This window comes from Vanellus vanellus (genome assembly GCF_965231255.1).
Source record: "Vanellus vanellus genome assembly, chromosome: 1".
NCBI classification, from domain to species: domain Eukaryota; kingdom Metazoa; phylum Chordata; class Aves; order Charadriiformes; family Charadriidae; genus Vanellus; species Vanellus vanellus.
The window spans coordinates 191,617,919-191,645,571 of NC_138905.1; the positions used below are offsets into that span (position 1 = coordinate 191,617,919).

The window sequence follows — 27,653 nt, forward strand, 5'->3', positions numbered from 1 at the left end:
GCACCCCACAATCCCACACGTGCTGCAATTAGAAGATTAGTAATTCGCAACACACTTCGAGAAGGACCTGATGCTGCATGTTTTTATTATCGGTGAAGACACGTCACAAGGATGCAAAGACGCAAGAGAGAGAGAGTCTGAGAGCCGGAGCTTAACAGGCACAATGCATTTCAGAAAAGAAAGGTGGGGTAGGCTTATTCAGAGTGCTGAAGACATCCCTTCGTCTTCCCCTTTTAGAAGTCTCCACACAAGGAAAAGCAAAGGGGGATTTTTAAATTGAAATACTCATGAGCTAGAGGTTCTGAGATTTAAAAAAAAAAAAAAAAGTCCACATTTCTAACTGAAATGTTGACTATAAATTATAAACACGTTTTCCTCTCAAAAAGTAACTTACATAGCTGTCTAGAGTATGGTGTCTGTATTTAAATAATCACTAATTTTGCCATAAAACTCCAACAGCCAGGCTAGCACTTTTCCCCTGTATAGTTGCGGTCCCACCACAGCACTGGTCAGTGATAAAATATCATTCCTCTTCACTTCACGCCCTACCAGTGTCCTAATCGCCACAGCAAAATCACCGATAATAGGGCAGGAAGGGACTCAAGACACTGTTTAGTTCATCCCTCCGCTGAACAGAGCCAAGTCTCTGCTTCACGTCATTTATCAGTCTTACATACAAAGCAAAGCATCTGCTGTATGCAAGCGGAGGGAGACAGAGAGAAAAGGGGGAAGAGCCCCAGCTGTGCATCGAACAACATTTTTGGATTTACCCCTTTTCAGGCCACAGTATTTAACTCATCTATACCTGGCAAAAGATGTTCAGAAAATACATACTGGCAGCTGCAGATTATGGTCCCTTTTGCTTCTCCACGCAGGAAACTCCTAGGGGTGCATGGTATTTGCAATTACAAGTAGAAGCAAATGGGGGTAAAGTCCCTTTGCTGAGATTTGGGAGTTGTACTCCTTAGTCTTAAGGCTAGCTATTCCATAAGGGACACAGTAAAACATGGACTCCTCTCCTCCAGCTTTGCTCCTCACAATTGGGTTCTCTAGCATCAAAGAAATCATGAGCTCTTGCTAAAGCTCTTAACACAGCTGGAGCATGTCTGCCGTGTCCTCCTCCTTATATCAGCTCTCTGCTCTCTAAGCTTTTCTTGGAAGGTGTTCTCTTTGATAGAGGCACCGATTTGGTTTAAATTCCTTATTCCTTTCATCACCTATTTTCAGTTCATTTTTTGGAACTCAGGACTTCCCAGGCATCTAGCCCTCTGTCAACATTCCTTGAAATCATCCAGTAAGTTCAGAAGTTACCATGCGAAGAGAGGTAGGATGACAGATGGACAGAATGACCACATAAGCTTCATTTCCTCAAGAAACCGGTCTAAAAATAACTGAAATACAAAGATGAATGCAACACAGGTTTACCAAAGGTAGCTCATACTACAATCCCCTATTAACATATTTTTAGACAGAGAAAACACTGTAGAACCCATGCATCTGACATAGAAATACACTAAATTGAATACAATAAAAAAAAAAAAAGCTAGTTGAAAGAAAATTACCGAGGAGAGGGAGACTGACCATCTGAGAAGGTAAGAGCAATTTGGAGATGGGATCTTATTTAGAGAGGCATGGGAATTAAGAGCCTACCCAAAAATTGTGGTGACTAAAATAGGAAGGTATTATCAACACAGAAGAGGACTGGAATATCATTACCTGAGAAACTGGATGGCTTCAAGGACTGAGATAATAAAAATGGGATAAAAATTAAGAGTAACAAGTATCAGGTAATGCTGAATGGCAGAACAGACAAAGAGGTGGGAGATGTCCCATCCTTGGAAACATTCAAGGTCAGGTTGGAAGGGGCTCTGAGCCACCTGATCTTGTTGAAGATGTCCCTGCTCATTGCAGGGGAGGTTGGACTAGATCACCTTTAAAGGTCCCTTCCAACACAAACTATTCTATGATTCTATGAATATCTGCTTCAAGCTGAGGACTTACCAGAAGAAATGAGAAAGACATATAGTCACCCAATGGCTACACTGGTGTTTTACAGACAGGAGAAAGAAATACAAATCCATGATGAATTAAGAAAGTAACCAGTAGAAATACAAAGGTATGCATGTCTTTCTACAAAGTCTTGATGGAACTTCATATGGAACATTGTATGCAATCCTGAACACCCACAGTCGAGTAAAAACAACAGAGATTAGAGCGGGTGCAGAGAAGGACCCTAGGCTGTCCAGACAAATGGGAATACCAGCATCTCTAAGAGCCCAAAAGTGCTCACCTTGGTAAGCTTAGAAGAAAAATACAGGGAAGCCCAAGAAGTTATTTCAGATCAAATGTCAATAACGCTTTATTTATGCAGAAGCAAATGGCTATAAACTGCCGATGAATGGACTTAAGCTGAAAATATAAATGTTTCCAATCACTGGAGCTTTGAGATTTTGAAATGATCAGCTCTACCAGGCACACTACAGAGCATCTGTTCATAAATTTTTGACGCTGCTGTCTGGCAGCAGGGGACAGGGCTGAATGAGCCCCTTTATTTCCTACTTTCTAGGAAAACTTTTTCCATCTAATGGTTATTCAACAGCATATGTTTTTATAACATCAGAAATGCACTGTGGACACTCCTGAATTCATAATGGGGGACCAGCCAACTTCTGAAACATTTACTTGTGATGATGTTATTTTGCCGGTGCTCTTATGAGGAGCTTATGAGACCAAGGAAAGAAACAGCTGTATCTCACCAGACCGATTCTCCTGGCCTCAGAGGTTGTCTCTCCCAGTTGCGGGGGGAACGCCCCAGCAGCACTGTAGGAGGAACAGTGGTTTCCAAAGCCTGCTGTTGCCATCAGTATGAACAGGACGTTTCAGCCGCCAGAGCTGAAGAGTCCAGCGCATTTTATGAGCCATACTTTTACAAAAATACTTTCAGGGAATATAATTCTGTGTTTGTTTGGGAGAAAAAAAAATGGCACTGATTTTATTTTAAGTAAGTGACAGAAACACCAAAAGGCAATTGTAGAGCATCACTTTCTAAATGTTTGGCTGTTGCTGTTCAAGTCAGAAAAAAAGAAAAAATATATTACACAGACTAAAGACTGGAATCCAGAGGTGGACGAGGTTTACAAGACCTGAGTTTTAGGGTATTCAGTAGCCTGTCAAAGGTAACATAACATCCCTTCACACTCAGGGCATTCCTTCCCTCAGAGGCCTCCAACTCTGCAAACATTTACCAAGATGGAAAACACACTTCCAAAAAACCCTATATATACCTGCTGTTACTCTGCCCCCTCTCCAAAGGGAGAAGCTGAAGCACAGAAAGATTAGAAGACTCACCCAAGGCCACATTAAAAAAATGGCTGTCAGGAACAAAAGCCAGATCATTCAACACCAAAGCCTATGCTTTATTGGTCTTCAAAGTATCTCTTCTGTCAGTTTATCTGCTCATAAAGGGAATGCACTAAAAAAAAATAATAGTGTAACTTGAGCTCTTTAATCCAACTATAAAGTACACTAAGAGATCTAGTTCTGTTTATAGGCACTCTCCACAGTTTCTTTGCTTGTAATCATATACTTTCTCAGAAGATCACGGCGCAACTGAGCTTGTAAGCATGATGAAGGAAAAATGCAGACGGCAACATCACTCTACTCGCTATCCCATCCCACTTGGAAGTGACTCAGTTAAGCAGCTCTGCAACAAACGCTCCCTTCTGCCCACGAAGAAAACAATGAGAGAGGGCACGTGAGCCCATCCATGCGCTCCTCAGATGCTCCTCCAGACAAGCCATTTGCTCTTCAAAAACGAAGGAGTGAAAAATTTCCATCCCTTCAAGTACCACACATCTGTCCTGTCTTGGTTCCTAACCTCCATCTACTTATTGATCAGAATTAAAACATCTCAGTAACTCCTATTGGGTGAGAGCTTCTTTAATGGAAAAAAGACCTTCATTTTCCAGTCACCCCAGTGTGCCCAAGAGCCGTATATTTTGGGCCTGAATGAGCACACTTTCTTCATCATTTTACCTTCATAATAAAAGAGATGCCTTATTCCCTCATTTCCCCCCTCCCGCAATATTTGGGAAAGCTGTTGCAATTACAGAGTCACATACTCAAACCAGGGGATGGAAGCCATCCAATCACCTGGAGAAGCCAAATCTGTCCTCCCTCATGGAGGCCACTCACAGGATTCACATTTCATTTGGTACACAGAAGGAATGAGGGCTACACAACAAATAACTTCTCTGCAAATCCTCAACGAGTTGCAAGTTTTGGAATGTACATTGCAAACAAGACAAGAGAATACCAGGAGAGAGGACAGTTTTATGGTTAAGGTGAATGAATGCTGTGTCTGCTTGGCAACAAAATTGTTCCAAAACCTCAAGAATTTACTCATCATAAGCCTTGCTGTTGGCCATGTGTTGCATTACCTGCAAAGAAGTTGGATATTGGCTGAAACTTCACCTGAACGCACAAAACATTGCAGTAATGACGACGACCACCACAAACGCCTTTTTTTAATAGGTGGCAAGCATCCTGAAGATCAGACATGGAAAATAAATAGGCAGCTCTGCCCTTAATCTGACCACATCTACAAAATGAGGAGAATAGTAATAATACGACGTAGTTGTTCGATACCATTGTGGAACTGAAGGCATTCATGGTGGTGCTCCACTCAGTGGCTGTGGTGCCACTCTATGGAAGCGCTCAAAGAAATTAATAATTCTGTTTTTCACTGAGCGCATGAATTCCCATTCAATAAAAACCAAAAAGCTTATATAATGTCTCAGCAAACATGGGGGATAAAATGAAACACCGAGAAGCTATCTGGTCATGGAGGCTGCAGTTTGATAAATGCTTTGTGCTGTGATGGTGCCACCCTGCCCCACATCTGTTCACATCCCTACAGCCTCTGTTGGAGCGTACAGCTCTTTGCAGGGCCACGTGGTGAACCAGGTCAGGGAACTGACCCAGGTTAACAAAAAAATAGCTTGGTGTGGAAAAAAAACATCATACAGGTTTCCAGTCAAGTTCTCTCCACAAAAAGCGGTACCAGCACAAGAGGGGAAGAAGGGGATGGAAAGACAGTAGAGAGTTGGGGCTGCTGGAGCAAGTCCTATGGCTCAGATGCTCACCAGCCAAACTCAGGAGGAGGCAGCGATGATGGGAAAGGGGGTATAAACATGTGACGATACAAAACAAGACTGAAAGTTAGCATAAGTATCCTGAGTGGGGTACAGAGCACAGCCTACGTTGGCACAGACAAATGCCAGAATTAAAGTTAGAAACTTACTGAGTGTTTGACTCTGCTGCCTACTGTCCTTTTATTGCAGCAAGTCCTGTGCTACCACATTTATTATTATTATAAAATAATATTTGCACACTGCAATGCCAGGTAACATTCAGATTCTAAACCCATATAGAAGTGGCGTCCCGCAGCACCATGCTCACACCTGCATCAATCACCTCTGGATTATCTGTGATATAGAGATGCTTCTGCTCATGCTAACAAACTAAATAGAAGTAGTAGGTTATTACTTTATGTTGAATAAAAGTAGAAAGATAAGAAACCAGCAGATTTTACAGGCACCAAATATGCAGGATTGATGAGTCAAGAATATTTGGGATCCTTATTTCCATTTATCACCACAGAGGTCTTTCAAACCTGAAAAAATTAAGAATGCAATTCCACGCCTAACTGTAGTCACAGCAAAACTACCACGAGCTCAGTCATGCAGAAAGAGGTCTCTTAACTAATGTCTCTTAAGTACATGCAATTCTAAGGTAACAGCCCTCAACAGATTTTCACTTACTTAAGTAAAAGAGAATCCAAGTTAAATTTCCATTTCTAGTAGTAATAATAACTGTAGAAATAATGGAAACCGGCAATATAATTTAAATAACATAGGCAGCAGCCAAGAGGGAATAGGACTTCCTCTAAACCCATTAGCGAGGAACATGAATAATATTTTTGCTTTTTGTTCAATGTTATTAAAAGTTACCTCTCTACACAGCATGCACTTGACCATATCTTTAGCAATCCTGCTGTGTTACTTTCAATAACTTCATAACACATTAAAATAATTTGCTATAGCAGTAATTTCACTTTACTACTAATATTAGCCCAAGAAAGGCTCTTTGCTCAGAAATAAAACCCCCCTTCAGCTCAATGAAAGTTGTGCCTGGCAACAACTGCAGGAACAGCCCATTGCACAGAACTGGCATTAGGCTGACAAGACCTATTGACCATAAATAACGAGATGGTTAATTTACATACACCGTTTCTTGTGACAGTTCACACGCGTGCTCATCTTCCCTTCATCTCTAACTGTCTCCCGCTGCCTTACGCAAGTGGCCACGCTCTCATTCCTCTGCATCTCAAGGGTCGGCCCGCAGCTGCAGGCAGGCAGCGGAGAGCAGCAGGAGGAATGATATATGGCAGATCTTTTATTTTTGGAAACCGCACTGTAAATAAAGCCATTTCCAGAGATATTCCATGGACACGGAGCGCTTGGTGGCGGAGCCAGCACCTTATGTAACAGGAGGAGCATTGTTTAGGGTCGCCGGCTTTAAAAAGCCACTCCTGGTAACGCAGTTTACAAAGCTATAAAAAGCTACCAGCGTTAACGCTTGGGGAACGAGCAGGCAAGCGGGTTATTACGAGAAGGCTGGTGCTAACTGGAGGAAAAACAAAAAAAAAAAAAAAAGGAAAAGTTTTATCAAATCACTTAACTTGCCATCACGCGGAGGGACATCGCCTCGGCTGACACTTACTGCGTGTGGGATGGTGGGGGCTCCTAGGCAGCCCCGTGCAGCCCCATGGTCGGGTGCTGAAGACAGCTCTGCCGCCTCCCCGCAGCCGCCTTTACTGATTTTCCGTTTAATTCCGGCTTTCTTCTCTCCCCTCCCTGTCCCCGGCCCCTGCCTTGCCGATTATCGACACGTGGCAGAGACAAGGGATGCCGCGACTCGGCCTCCTGCTATCCTTCTTCTTCTTCTTCTTCTGCCGGGCGACCGTCCGCCTCTGGGAAAGGGTTAGTAGAAAGGATCGCTCGAACGCGCACGGGCGCTCACAGGCAGCTGTAAATTTCCACTCCCCGCTGCCCGCAGCCAGACTCCCGGACTTGCTCCGGCTCTTCGCCGTTCCTGCTCCGACCAGCTCCGTGGCTGGGTGTGCAGTTTTTCCCCACTGCCCTCCCCGCTTCCCACTCCCTCGGCTCAGCTCGTCCTCTGGCTCGCAGGCTCACACACACACACACCACACACACACCCCCCCCAAACTCCACGTCAGAGGAACGCCTGGAAAAGCAAAGGAAGAAGCAGCGATCGCACTGCCGAGAGGTTTCTCCGGGGTTAAAGGGAGGAGATGCGACGATTTCGCATCACTTCTGTAAGTTTCCATTCCCCTCCGAAGTCTGCCGGTGTAGGGGAGGCATCGCTGACGGGTCCTCGCACCATCACGTGGCGGAGGTGGCTGGAATTAAATTATTCACCTTGCCGTCCCGCTGGGAATGCAAATAAGGGAGCCCAACAGCGGGGCTGCTGTTACAAAGGAATAATAAAATCAACATGCTCACATCTGAGACCTGCCCAGAGAAGCTGAAGTTAAGCTCCTTCCTGCCTGACTATAAATTATAACATAAAGATTATACTTTTTCACAGTAAACCCGGGGGGGTGCGGTGTGTGGAATCTGCAGTATAGTCTAAGCATAGTTTAAATCCCAATGAAGAAGTGCATTAGCCTAAAGTATTTTTTCAAAGGCTAATGTGAAGGGGGGAAAAAATTATACAATTAAAATATTCTGAAACAAGTGCTATTATCAAGCACACAAATATAGCAAAACACAATTAAAGGAATTTTTAATGCTTCACTCTCCTCTCTTGGGAGCTTTTGCTCAGCAAGCACCATGTATTCCCAAATGGAACTGCGAGTGCCTTCCGCCCCCCTCTTCCAGGCTGTCTCACAGGCGCTGAGAGCAGGGAAGGATGCTTTACCAGCCACCGTGGGCACTGCAGGATGGGATTTAAATCACCCGGATCTCAGCCGAGCCCCAGCCAGGATGAGAGCCCAGCATGGATTTATGCTGAGCTCACCAGCTCGGGGCAAGATTTCGCCTCCCAGCCCCTCTTCCTCAGGGCAAAGCCCAGTCAAAGTCCCACATTATTAAAAATAATTCTGTATGCTACATTTGCTCGGGGAGCTAATCTCAGCCCTCACCACACACCAGCACTACAGTCACATCAGATCGTAATTTAGGGCTCACCTGCAGTAGCTATGCACAGCTCTACATTAAAGGCAACCAAAAAAAAAAAAAGCATGAGAAACCTAATTTCTGAGGAATACAGATGAAACAGACACCTTTTAAAGGGCTGACATCCTTTGCTAGTGATCCCAGCTCCTAACTGAGGCAAACTGGAGTATCCCAAATCCTCACTCCAAAGAACTAAGGATCAGCAGCCTGCCTGGCTTCCGTCACTCCCCATCCCTGCAGAGCTCAGTAACGAAATTCAATTTGTCCTCTTAAAGAGGACAAAAATCAAACTATGGGCATTATCAGAAGATGGGGTATATTTGAACTACACATCTTTTGAAGGCTGACATCCTTTAATACCATCAAGACAACCAGCTCAAATCAGAGCTGTTCATATAAAAAGAAAGGCTTGTCAAGTAAGATATATATACTACTTTTTTCCTGACCCTCGCCACATTTGCTCTCATGTTCACACAGCAGGTGCTGAGCCGACCTCAGAGCAGCAGATTTGTTCTCTCAACTCATCTGCAAAGCGTGCCGCCGCTTGTGCTTATGCTTTACCTAGCGAACCATCAAGATAACTCAGCCCCATGTTTTCAGGCTGCCCTGAACAGCGCTGGGAAGAGGCACTAGTGCTGCTCCCGCAGCACCCAGAAGCGCTGCAGCAAGTGACACCAAGTGGCTATCTCTGCTCCAAACCCATAGTGAAATATTCGTCCAGCACAGAATTAAAGGCTTCACATTAGACACCCGGGCCAGGTCTCCTCTCCAGGCCACCTCCAGAGAGAGCTCAGTGAGGGACGCTGGGGACACCAAGCTCAGAGTGGGACAAGCCACTCCCCAAAGCAGCATCTTTCTCCACAAAGCTTAGCGGGCACAGGGACAACCAGCACAGGACAACATCTTGCGACACAAAAGACGTGGAAGGGAAAAAAACAGCACCAGGCACCAATTCATGGGTGCCCTGCTCTGCCCCAGCTGGGCGGGCAGAGGGAAGGGGCGATGCGCCTGGCGGCACCTTACACCCACACTGGGGTTGGCCCATTCTTTTTTTATCGGATACCACAGCCGTCAGGTAAACGCTTTAGTGAAAGTCAAATGATAAAAACTCTGTCCTTGGGCTACTACTGAAGGTACCGCCTTTTCCTAAGGCAACACAAAAATCTGGGCATGTTATGTCATTAATTTGCACTGTGTGTTTTTAAGTCACTAACTCCTTTTTTTTCTCTCCTGAGGGAAAGGATATCCTTTCCATAGTACATCCACCACTACTTCAACAGGTAAAAAGATACTCCTCTATCACTCCACGGAGTTAAACATTGGTGGGTACTACCCTGCAGCTGAATAATCACAATAAAAAAGCAATTTTAGTTGCACATTAAGGGGCCCCACTGCATAATCTGTGTATCACAGAGTTCCCTAAAGTATTCACGGCAGACTCTGAGTCAGCAGCCCTTTGGAAGCATAAGTACGTTTATCTAGAAAATTACTATCCTCTGTTTCAGGCTAAATATGCCTGTTTTCCTGGTTCTGAGCAGTAAATGTAAAATGCACTCACTTTATAGTTCAACTCTGCCAGCCATCTACCTGAGGAAATACTTTTAGACTTTAATAGGAGCCCTCTACACACAAGGCAAGGAAGAAACAGGCCTGCCCCCATCCCTGCATTGCAGCAGGAGAAATGGTGCAAAGCAGAGTAGCTAAAGGGGCAGGGAAAAAATTTCCTGCTTTTCCAATACTCTGTTTCATCTTCAGTGCAGTTAATTCTCAGATGACGGGAAAAGGCTTTGAACCATCCACCAGGAATTAAGCCGTAATTGCTTAGTGCTCTTACCTGTTATTTTTTTTTGTTGTTGCCAAGAGGTTATTAAGTATTTCAAAAAACATGTTTGCTTCAGTTCATAAGTTGTCACCATCTCAAATGTGGAATGATGTAATCATGAACAGCCAACAATTCTTTATAGTCTCAAAGTACACTGAAAAAAAAAAAATCTCTGTGCACTGCTAAAGAACTCCAGCCTCCACGTATTTAAATTCCATTATGTTTGTTTCCTTTAAAGTGAGCAGAGTCCTCAGGCTAAAGCATGGTAAGAGTACTTTTGAGAAATGTTTGTCTTTGTTTTCGTAACTTAAAATCATGCCATCTAATAAAGACCAAAGGAAGAAAACCCCAGTCCATTATTCCTGCCCTTTCCATTTGTCTTCTAAAGTGGAAAAGAGAAATTAGGGAGCTTGAACGATGAGTGTGGTAGCAATAAATTACAGAGGCGGATAATAAACACACAGTACATATATATTAATTCTGCTCATTTAATCACCCACTTTCAGTCTGTCTACCTCCTCTGAGATGACTTCCAGCATTCCAGCAATCTCAGATAGTAACAACAAAAAATTTTCTTCTTTTCTCCCCCAAACTGCTGAATGCCAAGGCCCCAGACCATCAAAATTCAACTCTATAGTGACAGGTTTAGTTGTGCAATACTGGATTATCAAGAAGAGAAGCTTTAAGATTCTAAAAAGATCCCTTCACTCTGCAAAACCTGAAAACTAAAGAACACCCCCCCCCCCCCCCACGGGATTTTGTCTTACTCTTGTAGATCCCAAGATATCAACATTATGGCAATTTATCAGGGTGGGAGGAACTAAAAACAAATTACATATATTATCTACATCATAAAGCTGTTACACTTTAACACAAGGCATTTAGCTTTACGACAAAGCAATATCAAAAGTGTGCCCAACAACACTTCTAAAGCCTCATAAAATAAGAGGAGAGACTTTACAGTAACTTCCTGCTTGTATGTTATTCTACAAGCTCACAGACACTCATTTTCCAGATCCTCTGCAAGAGTAGTCTGGCCACTCCAAATCAATGCCATTAAAACTCTTCTTCATCTAATCGATCCCTAATACAGACATATACCAACACCCCCATTTTCTCTCATTCTCCCCATATAATCTTGGAGGCAGACAAGCTCAGAACTGAGCCTAATACACCAGTGCCCCCAAAACAGCCACCAGCCCTGAAAGGCAAATTAACATTTGGCTGCTCATCCAAATACAAACCAAAGCAAAAACAGGGGTACAGTCTACGGAGGGGGAGGTGGCTTTCCCTACAGCCATTTAAAAATGCCACAAAGTTTCTGGCCTCTCCCAGGACTAGAAAATTGAAATTTCTTTAGTGAAGCGTGGGGGAACAAGAGAGCAGCCAGAGGCAGCGGCCGACCTGTAGCTGCATTTTCGCTGAAGTAAGCAGGAGGATTTAAATGAATGCTTTGTCTAAGCTATGCCTAAAAATGCCAACATATCTTCAACGGTTTTCCCCCCTCTTCTTTCTCCTGGCTCCCTCTAGTGCTTTTAAGCACATACTGCCTTTTCCTTCCTGTTTTATTTAATGCAAATATAAACTGTTGCTAAGATTTTTTTATTTTTTTTTTTTTTTAAAGAGCTGCACCAACTCTTATAAACTGCACCGGAGTTTTTTTCTGAACATATTATTCATATGTACATCAGTCCAGCCATCATGTACTGACGCCGGCCTTTCTACCAGAAACCTTTATGTATTAAATATTTTACGTACGGGCCAGCATATTTAAAATTTTACTCATTTTAAAGGCATCCATCAGCTCCATCCTTAGAGAAAATCAGCTAAAATGAATCCCCTTCCCTGCACATCCCCACCCCAAGCAGGAATTACATCTAAACAGAAGGTTACTGAAGCCCAACAGCTGAAAACCAAATAAAATTTTATGGGTGCTTTAAAGGGTGACTTATAAAACCTTAATTGCATCCCTTATCTACTGTGTCCCAACATCAAACACAATTAAGAACCATACCTGCACTTCCACTTTTATGAGTGGAGGGACAGTGAACTCATGACAACATTGTGCTTTTTTACCTGCAGACATATACAGACAGAAAGTAGTCCTCCAAAATCAGTAACTCCCTGAAGATCTGAGCAGGTATTTTTAATATAATTAAAGCCTTCGCCTCTCCAAACTGCTCCTATCCCAGCTCTTTATAGTCAACGTCTTCAGTGGCCCATGGTTGGTTGTTTAAGGTCTATTCAGAAAATTAAAAATGTGAAAAGAAAAGCTCATTTCAGAATGAAAAAGAGCTTCCCTGAAGATCTAAAATTTAACCTCTCATCAGATGTGCGCTGTGAGAGGCCCAATCTTACAGTTTTAACGCAGCGCACAAAAAAAACCCACGTTATTTACAGTGGCAACAAACAAAAGTTATACATGGCCAAATAAGCCCTCGCTGTCTAGTATGGTGGGAGATAATCCTTGCATCCCTGCTAGCATTTTTCTTCATTGGACTGCAAAATTCTTTCATGTCTACAAGAATTTATCTGCCATCTCCCATTTCCGAAACATTCAAACAATATTAACACTGTTTAGTTTTCTTGCAAATACTGAAATTTACTTGCTGGTTTCCACGTAACTTCAGCAAGCAATTTTCTTAATGGTAGGCATGAGTTAGTAAGACAGCATGGCATGGGCTACTGCATGTTAAGACATCCCTTTCCAACATGCTCGTGTATGCAGAAAAAAAAACCAACTCATTCCAAACAACTTTCCTGGTGGTGAAAGACAATGGAGCATCTCTAACCAGAATGCTGAACTTCCTAAGAGTGCCTGAAGCTGAAAGCTGTATTAGTGCATGTTCATCTCACGAATGGTGATGTGGAATGAAAATATTAGGCAGATCAACTGACTTTTGGTGACAGTAATTTCTTTGCACTTAATGTGTGGCTCTGTTTCTTACAAGGTGGAAGGCAGTTTGGGATTAAGACCTTTCCTCTGTTGACCACTCCGGTAGAAGTCTAAGGCATTTTTCATCAGATGGTCTCAAGACAACTTGCAAACAAACAAAATTAAGCTTAATTTGAAAGACAAAAACTCCTGTGAAGCACTCGCCATAACACTCACTTTAGCATGAGGAAACTGAAGTGGCACAAAGCAAACACTCAAAGAAGGGCACTCTAAAATGTACTGTTAAACAATGTCAGCAGATAGGAACTGTCATTCCGGATCAGATAAAGCTCCATCAAATCCCATCTCCAAGTGCAGCTGACACCAAGCACAAAGTAGAAAAGGAAATATATACCAGAAAAAGGACCACACTACTCTTCTTCTGCTTCTGGCAATTAGCACCTTAGAGGTTTGATGAAGTGTCACCCAAAATCACCATGCTAAATAGCTACAAATGGCTCCGCGCAGGTTCACTTTAAAGATCCTAAAAGAGCAACTAGTCCTCTTCTTGGGGGATTTTGAAATCGTATCTGCAATACTTAGATACAACAGATTGCTCCTGACTGTCAAGACAGAGCAGCCAAGAGAGCTCAGAGGCTGCTATTTTCTCTAGTTGAGGGATCAAACAAGAAATCAGCACCATCAGTGATTTACTGCATTCTAGTTAGTTACTTCTTCGGGGCAGCAAAGGCCAGGAGTTACCTGCAGAACCATTGTATTTTTCAAGTGATGCCCCAGACAAGAGAACAACTACTACCAGAAAGTCCCGTACAGAGGTAGGGTGTTGTACCGATGATGAAATGAGTTCAGACCAAAGAAACCAAGAGTCAGTTCTTATTTGTGTCACACATTACTATGTGATCTTGAAAAAGCCATGTAGTCTCCCCATGGGAAAACGAATTCATTCAAGACCATAAGGTGCTTTGACACTATCGGGATGGAACCCAAACAGACTAGGCAGTACCCAGCTTGCTGCATCCTTTTCTTGCAGACTGGGATAACAATCTTGCAGTTTGTGTGACGGACATCTCCAGAAACCATACCCACAGACAGAAAAAATTTGAGTGTCTTCTCACGCAAGTTAAGAACCCTACTAACACAGAACAGCTGAACAAAAACCAGAGTAATATCAGGCTAAAAGAGTCTAAACTGCTGTTTTCAGATGCAGAATTACAGTTTTTTCTGGTGTCAAATAATGAAACCTAAGCATTATTATAATTCATGAAAAACAGCTGTTACTTTTAAGCAAGTGTTGCTCTAAAGTGACTTGCCCAAACTCACACAAGAAAGTATCCAGCAAGCAACACTGTTGCCCTGGAAAAAGAGAACCCAGGTCTTCTCATGTTTTGCTCTTTACCAGTTTTTGTCCTGCAACAATATTAGTTTAAAATATTGGATCAGGATAGGGAACCTGCAGAATTCATCGAGCTCAAGCTGCGCACGGAGACATTGTCTTCACAAGTACCTCGAAGTCATTCCTCCTGACAAACAATTAAGTATATTCGTCACTTGTCAGATTGCAAATATATTTGCCTTCATATGACAGATACACGGTCAGTCATGCAACACTGGGTGCTTGCACTTTCTGTCCCGCAATAAGGATTGTAACACGACTATAATGGGATCTTCCTACCTGTTAGGTGATGAATGGTGCCCATTTTCATGAATCCCCTATCACAGATTTTAGGCACATATTCTTCTGGTCCGAGGATGGAGCCCCCAGTGCCTCCCTAAAGAGTTATGTAATCCATCCTGGCCAAAAGTTGAATATATTGAGCCAATTAACCTATATGGTGTTCTATGAAGTTCAATACTGTTACTCCCCACTAGGGAAAACCTAACCATGCACATTCCCACCCTACTAAAAAGCCATCCACTGTTCTCCCTATCTGTGTTGCCCACCAACCGACACGACAAATTAATTATGTCAGACACACACAACCACAAAGTGTCCAATCAAGGGCTGAGTTCCTTTAGTTTTAATTAAGAAACCAGGGTCATTCCTTGAATTCCTTAAATTCACGCTGCAGGCTGGCATTTTTTAGAACAGGAAGCCTGTCCTGAGCAAGGACCAACATGCAGCAGCGTGCTTGTCTTCAGGACGATCTCCGTTTTGGAAGGAGCGCAGCTGAGGCACCTGGGTGTGCTTTGATTCAGTTCTCCTCCTCGGTAGCCTCAACAGTGAGGATCCCTGACAGGCTCTGGGTACCTGGAAGAAAATAACTCGCCACGTGACATAAATGGCAAGCTCTAGTGACATAGGTTGTAGCAGGTCAAATATACTGATGGAAATGTTCTTGGCAAACATCACTCCTCAGCACATCTCTCAATGCAATCTGACAGATCCTTTATTACACAGCATACAGATCTATACTTACAAACATTGTCACGCCCTCTGGAAATAGTTCAAGAAATGACAGTTTTCTCAAGCTAATGGTAGTTTATATATCTGCTCTCTTCCTAAGGAAGCAACCTATAATTTTTCTCCTCTGTGTGTGTTTTTGCAGTGTGCATTCACAAAACAGCTTTATCTGCCATCAAAACCTACACTTCTGAAGAGTGAAAAACTGCTACTGTCCAATACAAAAAAAAAAAAAAAGTCATGATTAGCACTGAAAGTGAGTGAAGTGTACCCCCTCACAAATAAAAAAGGAGTCTCAAGCTGTGTCAGCCCAAACATGAGAAGTAAACCAGTATCTTTGCAAAAAAATAATGCTTGTATCATAGTCAGAAGCTATGAGAGTGTGAACACTGGCAGAATACATTTTCCAATATCAAACATGCATTCAAGGCTTCAATTCTCCTTCTCATATGACATTTCTCAACGTCATGTCTAAGCCTTACATCTCAAGGAGACAAGATTTCATATCTACTAAATCAGAGATTCCCAAACCCAAGGGGTCAGAGCTGTAGGCCCGATAGTGGAACTGAAAAGGAAAAGTCCCGAAAACATTTCTTTCAAAACAGCAGTGCTCATAAGGACGTAAAATTATGTCTGGCATTATCGATGACTTTGGACTTTCCACCCAAGTAGCCAGGAAAATAAATGGTTTTCTGAAAGCAGGCGGAATCCTGTGAGAAGGTCACCCAGTGAGAACCATACCAGTTTAACTTTCCATGACCACAGCAAGACAGTCTCTACTAGCTGTCATCACGGGATGAAATTACTTTCACAAGCATAAGAACTTCCATTGAAAGATTTCAGCACACAAAGACCTGTATCCAAACAGCTGCGTATTAGCCAAGTAACTAAAGACGTAAACCTAAGCTATTTAATAGCTTGTCATTTAACCCAACAACCACGCTACCTATTTTTACATTTTTTTATTTAAAAAAAAATATAGATGACATGATTAAGAAGTTTAAAAGTAACATATAATGAGGATCTGTGACAATTTATGCAGAACTGAAATTGTAGAGAGGTCCTATGCTTCCTATAGACTTATGAAATAAGACCTTATTTGGAAAAAAAAAGTTTGAAACAGAATTTTTCCTCTTCTTAGAACAAGAAATGAATGTTGCTACTACCAACAACAGAATTTAAAAATTGCAAAGATCTACACTAGTTCTCACAAAGCATGAATTATTGTCTGATGTAGCTCAACAGGTTCTTGAACAAGAGCAGTTTTTTAAAAGATCTTGGATCTTGACTTTAAGTTCAAGTGTTGGAGAACCTATGAAGTCCATCAATAAGCTACTGCAATAGTTAACTAGTTAACACTTAAAATGTTTTTTTCATTTTATGCAAGTTCATATTCTTTTTTGCTTACTGCTTCTTGCTGCTGTGACTCCTGTATTTGCAGATGTATGCTCTTTGAAGGCTCTCCGTTTTGTTCATAGATAGGTACATGATCAAATCACTTCAACAAACGCAGAATTTACTTCTTCATCGCTATCGACATTAAGTGCATAGATCCATTTTTCCAACACCTACAACCAGTACTGACATCGATTTAAAAACATGTCTTGAAGGGAATCCATCAAACCTGATTATATTCCAGAAGTGAGGTGAATAACACTTGAAAAGAAATCCCCCATTCTGCATTCAGTGTATCCAACTACTATCAGCTCTTGGCTATCACTTGTCTGCAGGGAGTGCCTTGTCCACTGACTGTTGCCATGAGCATCGATACCTTGCGGCGCTGTTTTTTAGGATAGTGGTCCTCATCCTTAAGGTGCATCCAGCCTTCTTTCATGGTGATTAATTTCCCAAAGCTTTGAATCCATCTTTCAAAAGAGTTGTCTAATGTGGTCTTTAATTCAAGCAAATACATGAGGCTATGCCATCATTTGTCATTTTTCTACTCAATCAGATAAAACTGTCAGGAAGGATTTTGCATTTTCTTCCAATTGGGTGTTAATTGGGGGTTGGTTTTTTTTTGCAAGCAAACATCCAACGACTGAGCATCAGAAAATTTTATTTTAATTCAACAATTCTTCATTGAGTGTATCATTTTCAGGAGTCAGTTCCTTAGACGAGATCAAACCCTTAATCTAACTGATATACTAGACATTTTGTAATACCTGTTTTCTATTAATCATATTGAATAGCACTCACTACATGTCAGTCCTTAAGATTTTGGACAGTTTTAACATTAGCCATTTAAAAAAGTATTCCTTGGTCTCCATGAATTTGTAATACAAATTTTCAAAATTGTTCTTTCAGTTTTTATTTATTGCTGTAATATGATGGATTTGTTCACCATTATTCAACTTCGTTCTCACTACAGATGTACGTAACAGTTCTGTCTTTTCAGCATTGTTGTTGACAACTTTAGCGCAGCCATCAAATGCATGTCACTGTTCTTTTTGTTCCTGTTATTTTTAGAACTTCTCATTAGCCCTAGATCCTAAAGAAAATCTGAAGGATTTTATTTAATCATCTTTATAAAATAATTACTTATACTTATTCCTATATATTGGCTGCTGCCCCTGAACCACTTCTAAATCAAGACAGGACTCTTCCTTTGCTTAAACTGTCTTTTAGTATTTGGTTCTGCACATTCTAGATAGCTACATGTTCTCACACTTCCCCCCCCCAACTTTGAGAGAGACTCTTGTAAACGATGTTAGATTTAACAGCACGTCACGTCACACAGAACTGAAGACTTGTTTAGGCCCTCATGTTTTCCATCTTCAGAGACAGGAATGTCACATACTTTTGCAGCCATCTTCTCCCATGACCTTATGAACTGCGATGAGGCCATACTCAGTTTACAGGGTAGAGAGAGTTCAGTGAGAGAGAGGAAAAACAATGGGCAACATCTCTGTGCATGTTTTCTTAGCATTTAACTGCTGCCCAAGAAACTAGAATAGCATGAGGATATCTTGGGAAATCCTTTGGCAACATCTTCAGTTCCTTAACAAAAGAGGATGGAACGTAGACGAATCGTAGGGGCACGTATCTCCTTACACTAATGTTGGTTTTTATGAAGGAAAAAAACTTTTCCAAATAGCGCATATCCTGAAGACTACCAAGCCAATCTTACCTCAGAGTTCATTCAAACCTGCCTTCATTCAAACTGCCTTTGACCAAAAGCATTTTGCCTTTTACTTTTGTATTTTGCCCAAGGCTGTTTGCAATGCTTGCAACAGAGGAGTACAGATGTCGCAGGCAGTTACAGACCTAAGCACACATTGTGATGCAAAAGACAAGGACTATTAATGGCCTGCAGGTGAAGAGGGGTAGGACCAAAGGTCAACACAATTTCTACGTAGTAAGTTTGTGTTTAAAAGGTTCAGCCTTACTTAACTCATTTGCTTAAAACAATTTGTCAAAAAAAAAAATCAAAACAAACCAAACAAAAATTGTCAAAAAAAAAAAACACACAGACTTTTCCCAGGGATTATGTCATATACACAATATTTGCCTTAACAGAGAACTACAACAACATAACAGAGAACTACAACAACACTCAATCCTGCTTTCACCTATAAAGTTCAATTTGGTGCCTTATTTCTAACAACAAATAAATCATATATTGCAGACAGCTTCTCCTGTATCCGAAAGCAACAGGTAGTCAATGACCACCATGAATTGGTAGTCATTTGCTTATTTGCAGAAGTGAAAGACAAGTGCCTGACTGCCAATGAACTGCAGAAAGTTGAGAGTACAAAATTAAAAGGTGCACTTGAGGAGGGAAAGTTGATACAGCCTACAGCTGATGTCAGCTCTTCTGCTGACATATGAAAAAAGGCGTAACAAAGAGCTGAAGGTTACCTGTCGCTCGGAATATTAGAGCTGCTGGAAGTGAGCTCTCTTTCCACATAATTTTAATCTCTCCGTATTCAGTAATCTCCAGTGCCCTTACTTAAAAAGCCCCACGCAACTTCCTTCACACACTTAAGAGCAAGTGAGCTGTATTCTTTGCTGCAATAAATTTGTATGTATACATTTGTACAAGTGCCTTTGTGCTAGATTGACATGGGGTCTTTAACAAAGATCGCCCAATCCAATAGTTGTCACTCAGCTGTCCCCACATTTCAAAGCCCAGTTACGTGGCAGTACTTTCTTCCATCTTAATTATCATCTCTTGCAACAGGAAACTCAAGGCAAAAACATTACTGAGATATCAGAAGTTGGGTTTATTTTAAACTCATGCTGTAAAATAATTTAAAGATGCTGTTTCACAATTGACTAAATTGCTCTAAGACTACATGGCTGCCAAAAAGGGAAGCCGTACCCTGCCTGCTGTCACCTCCCTTGCACCAGTTCTAGGACTGATCAGCCTGCCGGGCACCCTGAAAATTTAACAGCTGGAAAAAAAAACAAGCACCTCTTACTTCCCCTAAAAATGCAGCTTTTGGAGAAGTGAGAGGAACTGTGGAGGGACTTACTAAACGTAACCTGTGTGACATTTTTGGAACTACCTTTATCAGTCATTTCTGAAATGGACAATCCAAGCTACAATAGTAAAAGAACAAAAAGAAAAGAGAAAAATCCATCCACCAATGAACACTTTTTTGGAGGAGGGGGGGGATGCAATTTTAAAATATTTCTACAATGTGTGGTGACAAAAACAGGGTTTTTTTTTTTAAAAAAGAAATCCTTTCCTTTCTTCCTCATTCCTATACCCACACTGCAACCACATATCTTGCTCTCCTGATGCAAGCATTGTAGCACCTAGCTATGAATTCGCTAACAAAATCAACTCATCTAAAAAAATCATCCTTCACCTGAAACTTATGCTACGAAACCACAACTCACTTAACTGGTTCATCACAAACTTGACAGAAACCATATCTGCACACTAAACTAAGCAGTATTTGGTAGACATTATTTTTTCTCGGTAGATACACATGAAAGCTATTTGTCTAGCAGCACTCAATCTTAGTAAAGCTTTCTTTCTTTTTTTTTTTCCTTTTTTTTTTTTTTTAAGTGTCAGTCGGCCTGCAACCTAAATTGGTTTGGTATTACTTTGTAAGAAATAGCATATGTATTCACTTCTGTGAAAGGAGCATGTCCTGGTTTGAGAGACACAGCACTAATTTCTCACCTAATGGTTGGGAAAACTGAACTTTTAGAAGATTCTAGTGTCTGAATTTGTGAAAATATTTACTTCATAGCCAGCTATGGGATGTGGGTTTCAAGGTCTCAGTGTTTTTGAGCTCGCCAGGTGCAGGGATGAGGAGCGAGAGCCAGGCACTTGACCCAAGCTGGACAACAGGATTATTTCACGCCATGAACGTCACATTTAACATAAATTAGAAAGCTTGCTAAGGAATTTTCTCTCCCTCCCTTGATGACAGCCATCCTGAGAACTTCTTGCCCCAGTGCCAGACTCCTGAGCCCTTCCCTTCCTCCCGAAGCCGTAGCACTCACAGTGTCCAACATTTGCGGTCCACAGCTTCTTATGGATAGAATTGGCTGAGTATAATCCTTGTGTATTTTATATTGGTATCAGGATCAATACTGGTTCTTTAGTGTTATTAATGTTAATTATCTAGTCTTATTCCATTATATTTGTTTACATTTCAGCCCTCGTGTTTCCTTGATTTTCCCTGATTCCCCTTCCCCGGTGGGGAGGGGTCATCAGGTGACAGAAAAATTGTCTAAATGACAATAAATTGTTGTGGGTTCCTCAAACCATAACAGAGTGCCAAACTCATATATTAGAGTCACTTAAGTGACACTTCTCATGAAAAACGGTTGCAAAGGTTTGGGCCCACAGTTCACTTTGCTTATCCAGGACTGCTGAAAGGACGTCTCATACATTTTTGACATCGCTTCTTTGGTTCCAGTCATTCAAAAATTTTACAGAAAATAAAGCTAGTAACAAAGTTAAATGCAGTCTCTCCCAAAAGAAGCCCATTCATCTCCCCTGTCTGAAAAAGCATGAGGGTTTTTCGGTCTGGCACAACTGAGCACGCAGAGGTCCAGGCTTAGGACAGCTCTGCTGTGTGATGAAGATCATCCACAATAACCCAGATACAGCAAGTGTTCTGCCCATAGCAGCACTTTCCTCATACTAAAGAAGCAGTTGCACAAACACTTTAAATGGGGATAAATTACACCAACAGTAAAATTAGAAAGCGATCAATCTATCTCCAGATGCTCATTTTGCCCCTAGGCCACCCCCAATTCCCTAAGAGAAGCAGAAATACCAAGTGGCAGCACAGCAAATTAGATGGGGAAAGTTATTCAGATAAAATTACCTGAGCCAAATAAGTAACTTTTTTTTTTTAAACCCCAACCAATTCCCTGAGCAATGACACAAATGAACAGGGGAGGGCTGAGAAGCCCAGGGAGAACAGAACTGTTTCTTTCTTTGCCATCACCAATTTAAAATGTTCAGGGGGTTGTGGCTTCCCTGACCCTCATAATGCTCATTAAAAAAATCAAACACAATAAATATTAACAGGACAATACTGCTTCCCATCCTTGCTCCTCCTAGTCTCTACACCTTACTGCCAGTTTCCACACCTCTACAAAGTTAGGCCAAATCAACTTTACACTTCGATTTAAAAAATAAAAGGCAAATCAAAAAGAAGTTGTGGAGCACTCCACAGAATATCTCTCACAAGTGGGAACACCGCAAATTCACTAATCTTTGAAGACTGCTTAGAAATTTTAGTCTGCTACATCTTCATTTAATGAAAATACTTGGTGCGTATACTTTAATCGGCATGCAAACCCACAGAGAGAGCCCATTAAAAGGGTCGGAATACTTTACAACCACTAGCTTTACTTCAGAAAATAACAGTGAAAATTTGTTTCAGATAAATATATAGTTACATTCACATGGAGAAACGAAGATAAAAAAGTTTTTAGGCAACCATTTATTTTGGGTTCCTTTCATCATATACATCTACTGCCTGGTTTCCAGAGATCTCAGGCCCTTTCAAGTGCAACTATAATCACAGGCTTTCAGATCTTGTTAATTCATCTGAGTCACCCAAAATTAGAGGACACAGCTTTAGATCTTGATCAGTGTGTTGCGGGGGGAGGGCATGGCACAGCAGAGACAGCGCATGCTGCTCGACTTAGTCTAGCGTTATCTAACGTTTCAACCAGTCCTTTCTGTGTTCATGCAACTGCCTGGAATCTACGTTGGCAATGAACACTGAGACTGTATGACAAAAATATAGCTAAAAATGATAACATTTCTGCTACATAAACAGTCTATAAAGATGAAATCCATTACATTACCAGTCTCCAAATGCAGACGTTGAAGGATATGCCAGCTAGTGGATGGTTAAGAGTTTCAGCACATTAGGCCAGACTCCAAAGCCCTCAAGCCAGTTGGTAATTAACAGACATCTAGGTCCTCCACATGAAAGAAGTCTATTGTTTAAACAGTGACACAAATTTTTCCTTTCCTTTTCATAGCCAGTCTCTGCCTGTGTTTTAAGATTCCCTTAGGACCACAACACTGTATGATTTTAGAAGCTCCACTTCTCACATGGACAATTTGTTTGACTTTCAGTTGCCAGGAATGCAAATGTGCTTACATCACAGGTAGAACAAAAATCATTTTACAGTCTGAGCGGCTTCTCAGAGATCCCATATCTCCCCTTTCTTTGATTTAATAATTGGAAACATTGGTATCCAAATAACCTAGTAATACCTAAACCCTAATATATCTACAATAGCAACAGAATTACAACACACAGCACCGAGGGCCTGTAAATAGTCTGTGACAAGTCCAATTAGGAATCAACGTACCTACAGGGAATAAACATTAGTATGTATCTTCATAAATAATGATGGGTTACAGCAAAATTTCCATGATAAGTGCAGGGATGCCACACTGAACAAGTTTTGTAAAGAAGCAATGACCTGTTTAAAGTTACCTGTTCTCTGATCTGTCTGTTATCTTAGTTAAGATAGATGAGATGGGTGAAAAAAAAGGGACTACTTATAAACCATACTTAAGTGTAATAAAACATTTTGTTAAACTTGAATTTTGAAATAATGAGGTGTGGACACTTTATAAGGGATCAAGTTATATCACCAAGAAGGATAACAGGGAGGATGTAACAGAGAAGGAGCAGGTAAAAGTACTCATACTTTAAGATAAAAATACTTTAAGAAGAAAAAAGTCAATAAAACAAAGAGCCAATCCAGTCAGAAAAGGACAAAAAGGTGAATAAGAATTAGAAAACATTTTCTGAATGCCCATGGTTTTCCAAGGTCCATGGCTTTGACCGCTTTGCTTTTCTCTGGAGTCTGGCCGAAGTCTCTGTACCTCACCCAAGCCTATCTGGCCATATGAGGATAAACCCAAATTCCCACCACATTCAAGATGATAAAAACATCCCCGGAGAAGAGAACTGGATGAGACAGTTCCTTTTGGACCAGCTTCACCTCCTCCCACTGAAAAGAGCCATTTGCGATCTCCCTGTCTATGCAGCCGTTCATCTGAAGTCTCTAAATACGATCAGAACTATGTAATACAAAAGCATAATTCAGCAATTCAGTCAACAGCACCATTCACCAGGACAGTCAGCCCTTTCATTGTCACCCAAACAAAGGTGCTAGCAAATGTTGTTAGCATGTGGAACAGCCTGTCCTCACCTCTGGATGCAGTTACTCAGTCCAGGTCTAGACAGCAGAGCCCCAAGAAGCTTACATGGCTGCTAGAGGAGTGCTGCAGGCAGGTTTCTGGGATGTCAGATCGACATCGCTTGTGAGCTTCTGCCACCTAACAAGTTTGGGAAGAACTGAGCTTACTGACTCACTGGCAGAATTTGCTGCGATGTTGCAGAAAGCCTATCTTATAGTTCTAAATAAAAGCAAAAAACCAAGGAAACTCAGGTATGTTTCAAAATTGACTCAGAGTCATTAATCTTCATTTTAAGAAATACACATTTCCCATTGCTTTTGCTTCAAATAACAAGCAAATTATATTACTAATTTTTGTTTTGTCTGAGAGGCATGTAGTCACGTGCTTCCAGCTTCTTCCATCACTGCCAGTTGCTAATAAAAGCTTTTAAGTGCTACTAACACTTTATAGGGAATAACACAGATTACACAAGCGTTACACTTTGTAAGATACAGAAAACTGCCTTTCCAATCACATTGACAGAAAACACATTTATATATGCATGAAAAATGCAAAAGTCTGATTTCAATCTACTTAAATTCCATTTTAGAAGATTCCTTGCACTGGTCTCCAGGGTCAACCTCAGCACTTCCCTGCTCTCTTTTCAGGAGCCAAGCCTCACCCTGAGTGACCAGCACAGTGCGTGTTAGCTGCTAAGCGCCAGGCGAAAGACCCCTCTACAGCGGCTGGCATCAGCTCCAGCTGCTTGCTCAGAGCAAAGGGGCTGCTTTCCTCAGTCCTGCAGGGTAACGCCACTGACTGCTTCCAAGTAAAACTGTCATCATGGTCAGATTCCTAATACTTACATTTCAGTAAGTTATTGCCAGAAAAAGATTCAAGATCATTTGCTGCTCATGACCATGAAGCACATGGCAACATTATCATCTCAAAACCCCAATCAATTCCTAACCATATCAGGCAAACAGACATATACACTCCTGTTATCCAACTGTAAATATGATTATTTAACAACTCGCTGCTTATGAGATTGCTGTACCATCTCCATTTTGCTGATTAATGCTTACCACATAGTTTCAAAGCATGTAGGCAAACATAGGAGGCCATTTAAGGAAGGAAAACTTTATGAGAAAATCCCCTTTTAAAATAACTTCTAATTAATACAATCATTATGACGCTTGGCTCCATTTTCTCTGCATTTGGTATATTCCTCATACACAATTTGTAGCACCACAAGTGTTTCATAACACTCAGTATTCACTTGCGTATGCACATATATCAATAATTCAGTAACATGAAATTACTTAATCTGCAATCATCTCATAATGCAGTATATTCCAAGAGCAAGAAAAGCTTGTATTTAATTTTAAAATACACAATTACAGGAGAGAAATCTCTCTTTTTAAAACATAAACTACTGTTTTTATTGGGAGATTTGTCAGCACATTAGTAATGCTGAGCTACCCTGTTCCCAACAATGTTATTGTTAGTTGTCTCCTTTCTCTCTGTAGAGTTAGGCAGTACTCATGGGCTAATCAGTGAACTTCAAACACAGGCACAGATGTAGGCATGCCTATGTAAACATTTAAAAGGTTTTATAAAAGTATAAAGCAGATGCTGGACATCAAAATCTCCTGGAAGATCCTGGGTCTGACCAGACTCCAAAGCATGTAAACACAGCATTCCCCCACAGACAAATTAAATTTCAACCTCCCCCTGCAAACTAAAGAAATACTTTTAATAGTATCCCCAAGATTGGAAATGCTTTGACAATTATTCAAGCATACTATCTCTACAGTTTAAAGTGGTAGTAAAAAAAGAAGTGACAGAAAAGTGATGACAAACCACTCTCTCCACTTTTTAAGAGTGGGTTAATGTTTGCCTCTGAAAAAAAACTTTACATAGCCACACTGCAAACACTTGTAACACTGCTGAAAATTTTAAGGGCCACGTAAACTTTATTTTCACATTTTTAATCAAAAAAGCAGTAATAATTTAGCAATTCATAGGGTACAGATGCAACCAGCAAAAGCAAATGGCAGGGGCCAGGAGTGGAGTTAAGCAACTTATTAATTTACCAAGTATTTTAATTGGTGAACTGCAATCAAAGGCCCAAACAACCCTCAGTAACTTGCTTTTGCTCTTCCCTGCTCCCCACCCGTGTCCCCACAGCCTCACTGAGCTCAGCCAGCTGCCAGGACCCCGCTGGCCAAGACAACATCCCACTGCCTGCCGATATCCACGCCAGCTGTGGGAAGCCCCACGGCCGTGGGCGGGCACAGCAGGCCGCCTCACCCCATACAGGGGCCCACACCACACGCTGAGATAGGCATATCCCCCAAGCACCTCAGGCCAGGTGGGCCCCACCAGACCCAAAACAGCAACCGGGACCAGCCCCACAAGCCTAACGGTAAACCCAGCTGCCCAACTAGACCCTTTCCCCTCGCCCTCCCCACCCGGGCACTGCTATGTCAAGATGGCGGCTCCCCCACAGCGCCCGGCCTGCGTCGCCATCGCCCCGCCCACACCCCAGGGACGCCCCGCACCCTCTCTCGCCCCGCCCCCAAGATGGCGGACGCACCTCCTGTCTCTCGGCTCTCCCCCCGCCTCTCCGCGGCCCACCTCCCTCCCCTTCCAGCGCCGCCCCATTGGCCAGTGCCGCGCGCACCGGCGCCCCCGCTGCAGCCAATAGCAACAAAGAACGGCGCGCGCCCTGACGTGCGCGCAGGCCCACCTCCTGCGCGCAGCCATTCGCGCGTGCGGCCCGACCCCGCCTTGCGCATGCGTAGTAGTGAGAAGAGGCTGGCGCAAAGCCGGCGTCCAATCATCAAGCATTCGCGCCGCTGAGGGGGCGTGCTATCGGCTCGGCGCATGCGCCCTCGCCCCCAGCGCGGCAGAGGGAGAGGCGGTGGGGCCTTAGTGCGCAGGCGCAGTGTCCGCCGACGGGGGGGCCTTAGTGCGCAGGCGCAGTGTCCGGCGACGGCGGTCCCCGCGTGACGGCCTCACTGGCGGGGCAGCGCCCCCTGGTGGGTGGCGGCGGCGGTGCAGCACGCTGCCGGCGGTGGAGCGCGCCCGGGCGCTGAGGGGGAAGGAGCGCGGCGGCGGCCTGGCCCGCAGGTACCGTTAAGCGGGGGCGCGCTTGGGGGCGGTGGCAAACGAGGAGGGAGAGCGGCTGTCTGGGGCCTGGCCCTCCCTCTCCTGGGAGCACCGCGGCGGCGGTAAATAACACTGCCGCGTGCGGTAGGCAGAGGCGTGTGGGGCCCGTCACCCGGTGGGGGGTATCGGCCCGGCCTCTTCCGCGGTGCCCAAACCCCTGAAGATATGGGGGGGCGGGGGGCGGAGCGTCTGGGGTGACCCGCGCGCCTCAGCGCGGCGGGTTGTCGTTCGGTCGGCGCCGTGCGACGTTAATCCGTGTCTCTCCTTAATGCCCAGATGAGCTGAGGAGCCGTTGGCCAGATGAAGGTGGAAGTTGCTGGGGCGAGGCCACGAGTGTCCCAGGGTGGCCCCTGACCAGAGTCTCTTCCCCCAGGAGAGGCTGTCCCCCATCACAGACCGGGTCACCCCATGTCAGCCGTTGGCCCCCAGCCTGACAGGTGTCCCAGCTCCTGTCTGCAAGCCCCTTGCCCCGTCAG

At 42.8% G+C, this 27,653-nt stretch overlaps 1 protein-coding gene across 3 annotated transcripts in view; it reads right to left on the bottom strand.

The window, feature by feature from the left end:
- CAB39L (calcium binding protein 39 like) overlaps positions 1 to 26,774 on the bottom strand; it is a 66,327-nt gene extending 39,553 nt beyond the window's left edge. The window contains exon 1 of one of the 3 annotated variants that reach the window (XM_082484281.1): positions 26,756 to 26,774. The gene's annotated coding sequence lies outside the window, so the exon portion shown is untranslated. Of the gene's footprint in view, positions 1 to 6,783; positions 7,192 to 26,755 lie in introns of those variants that run through there. The other 2 variants (XM_082484279.1, XM_082484280.1) reach the window with 2 other exon arrangements.
- Positions 26,775 to 27,653: the final 879 nt, after the last annotated feature.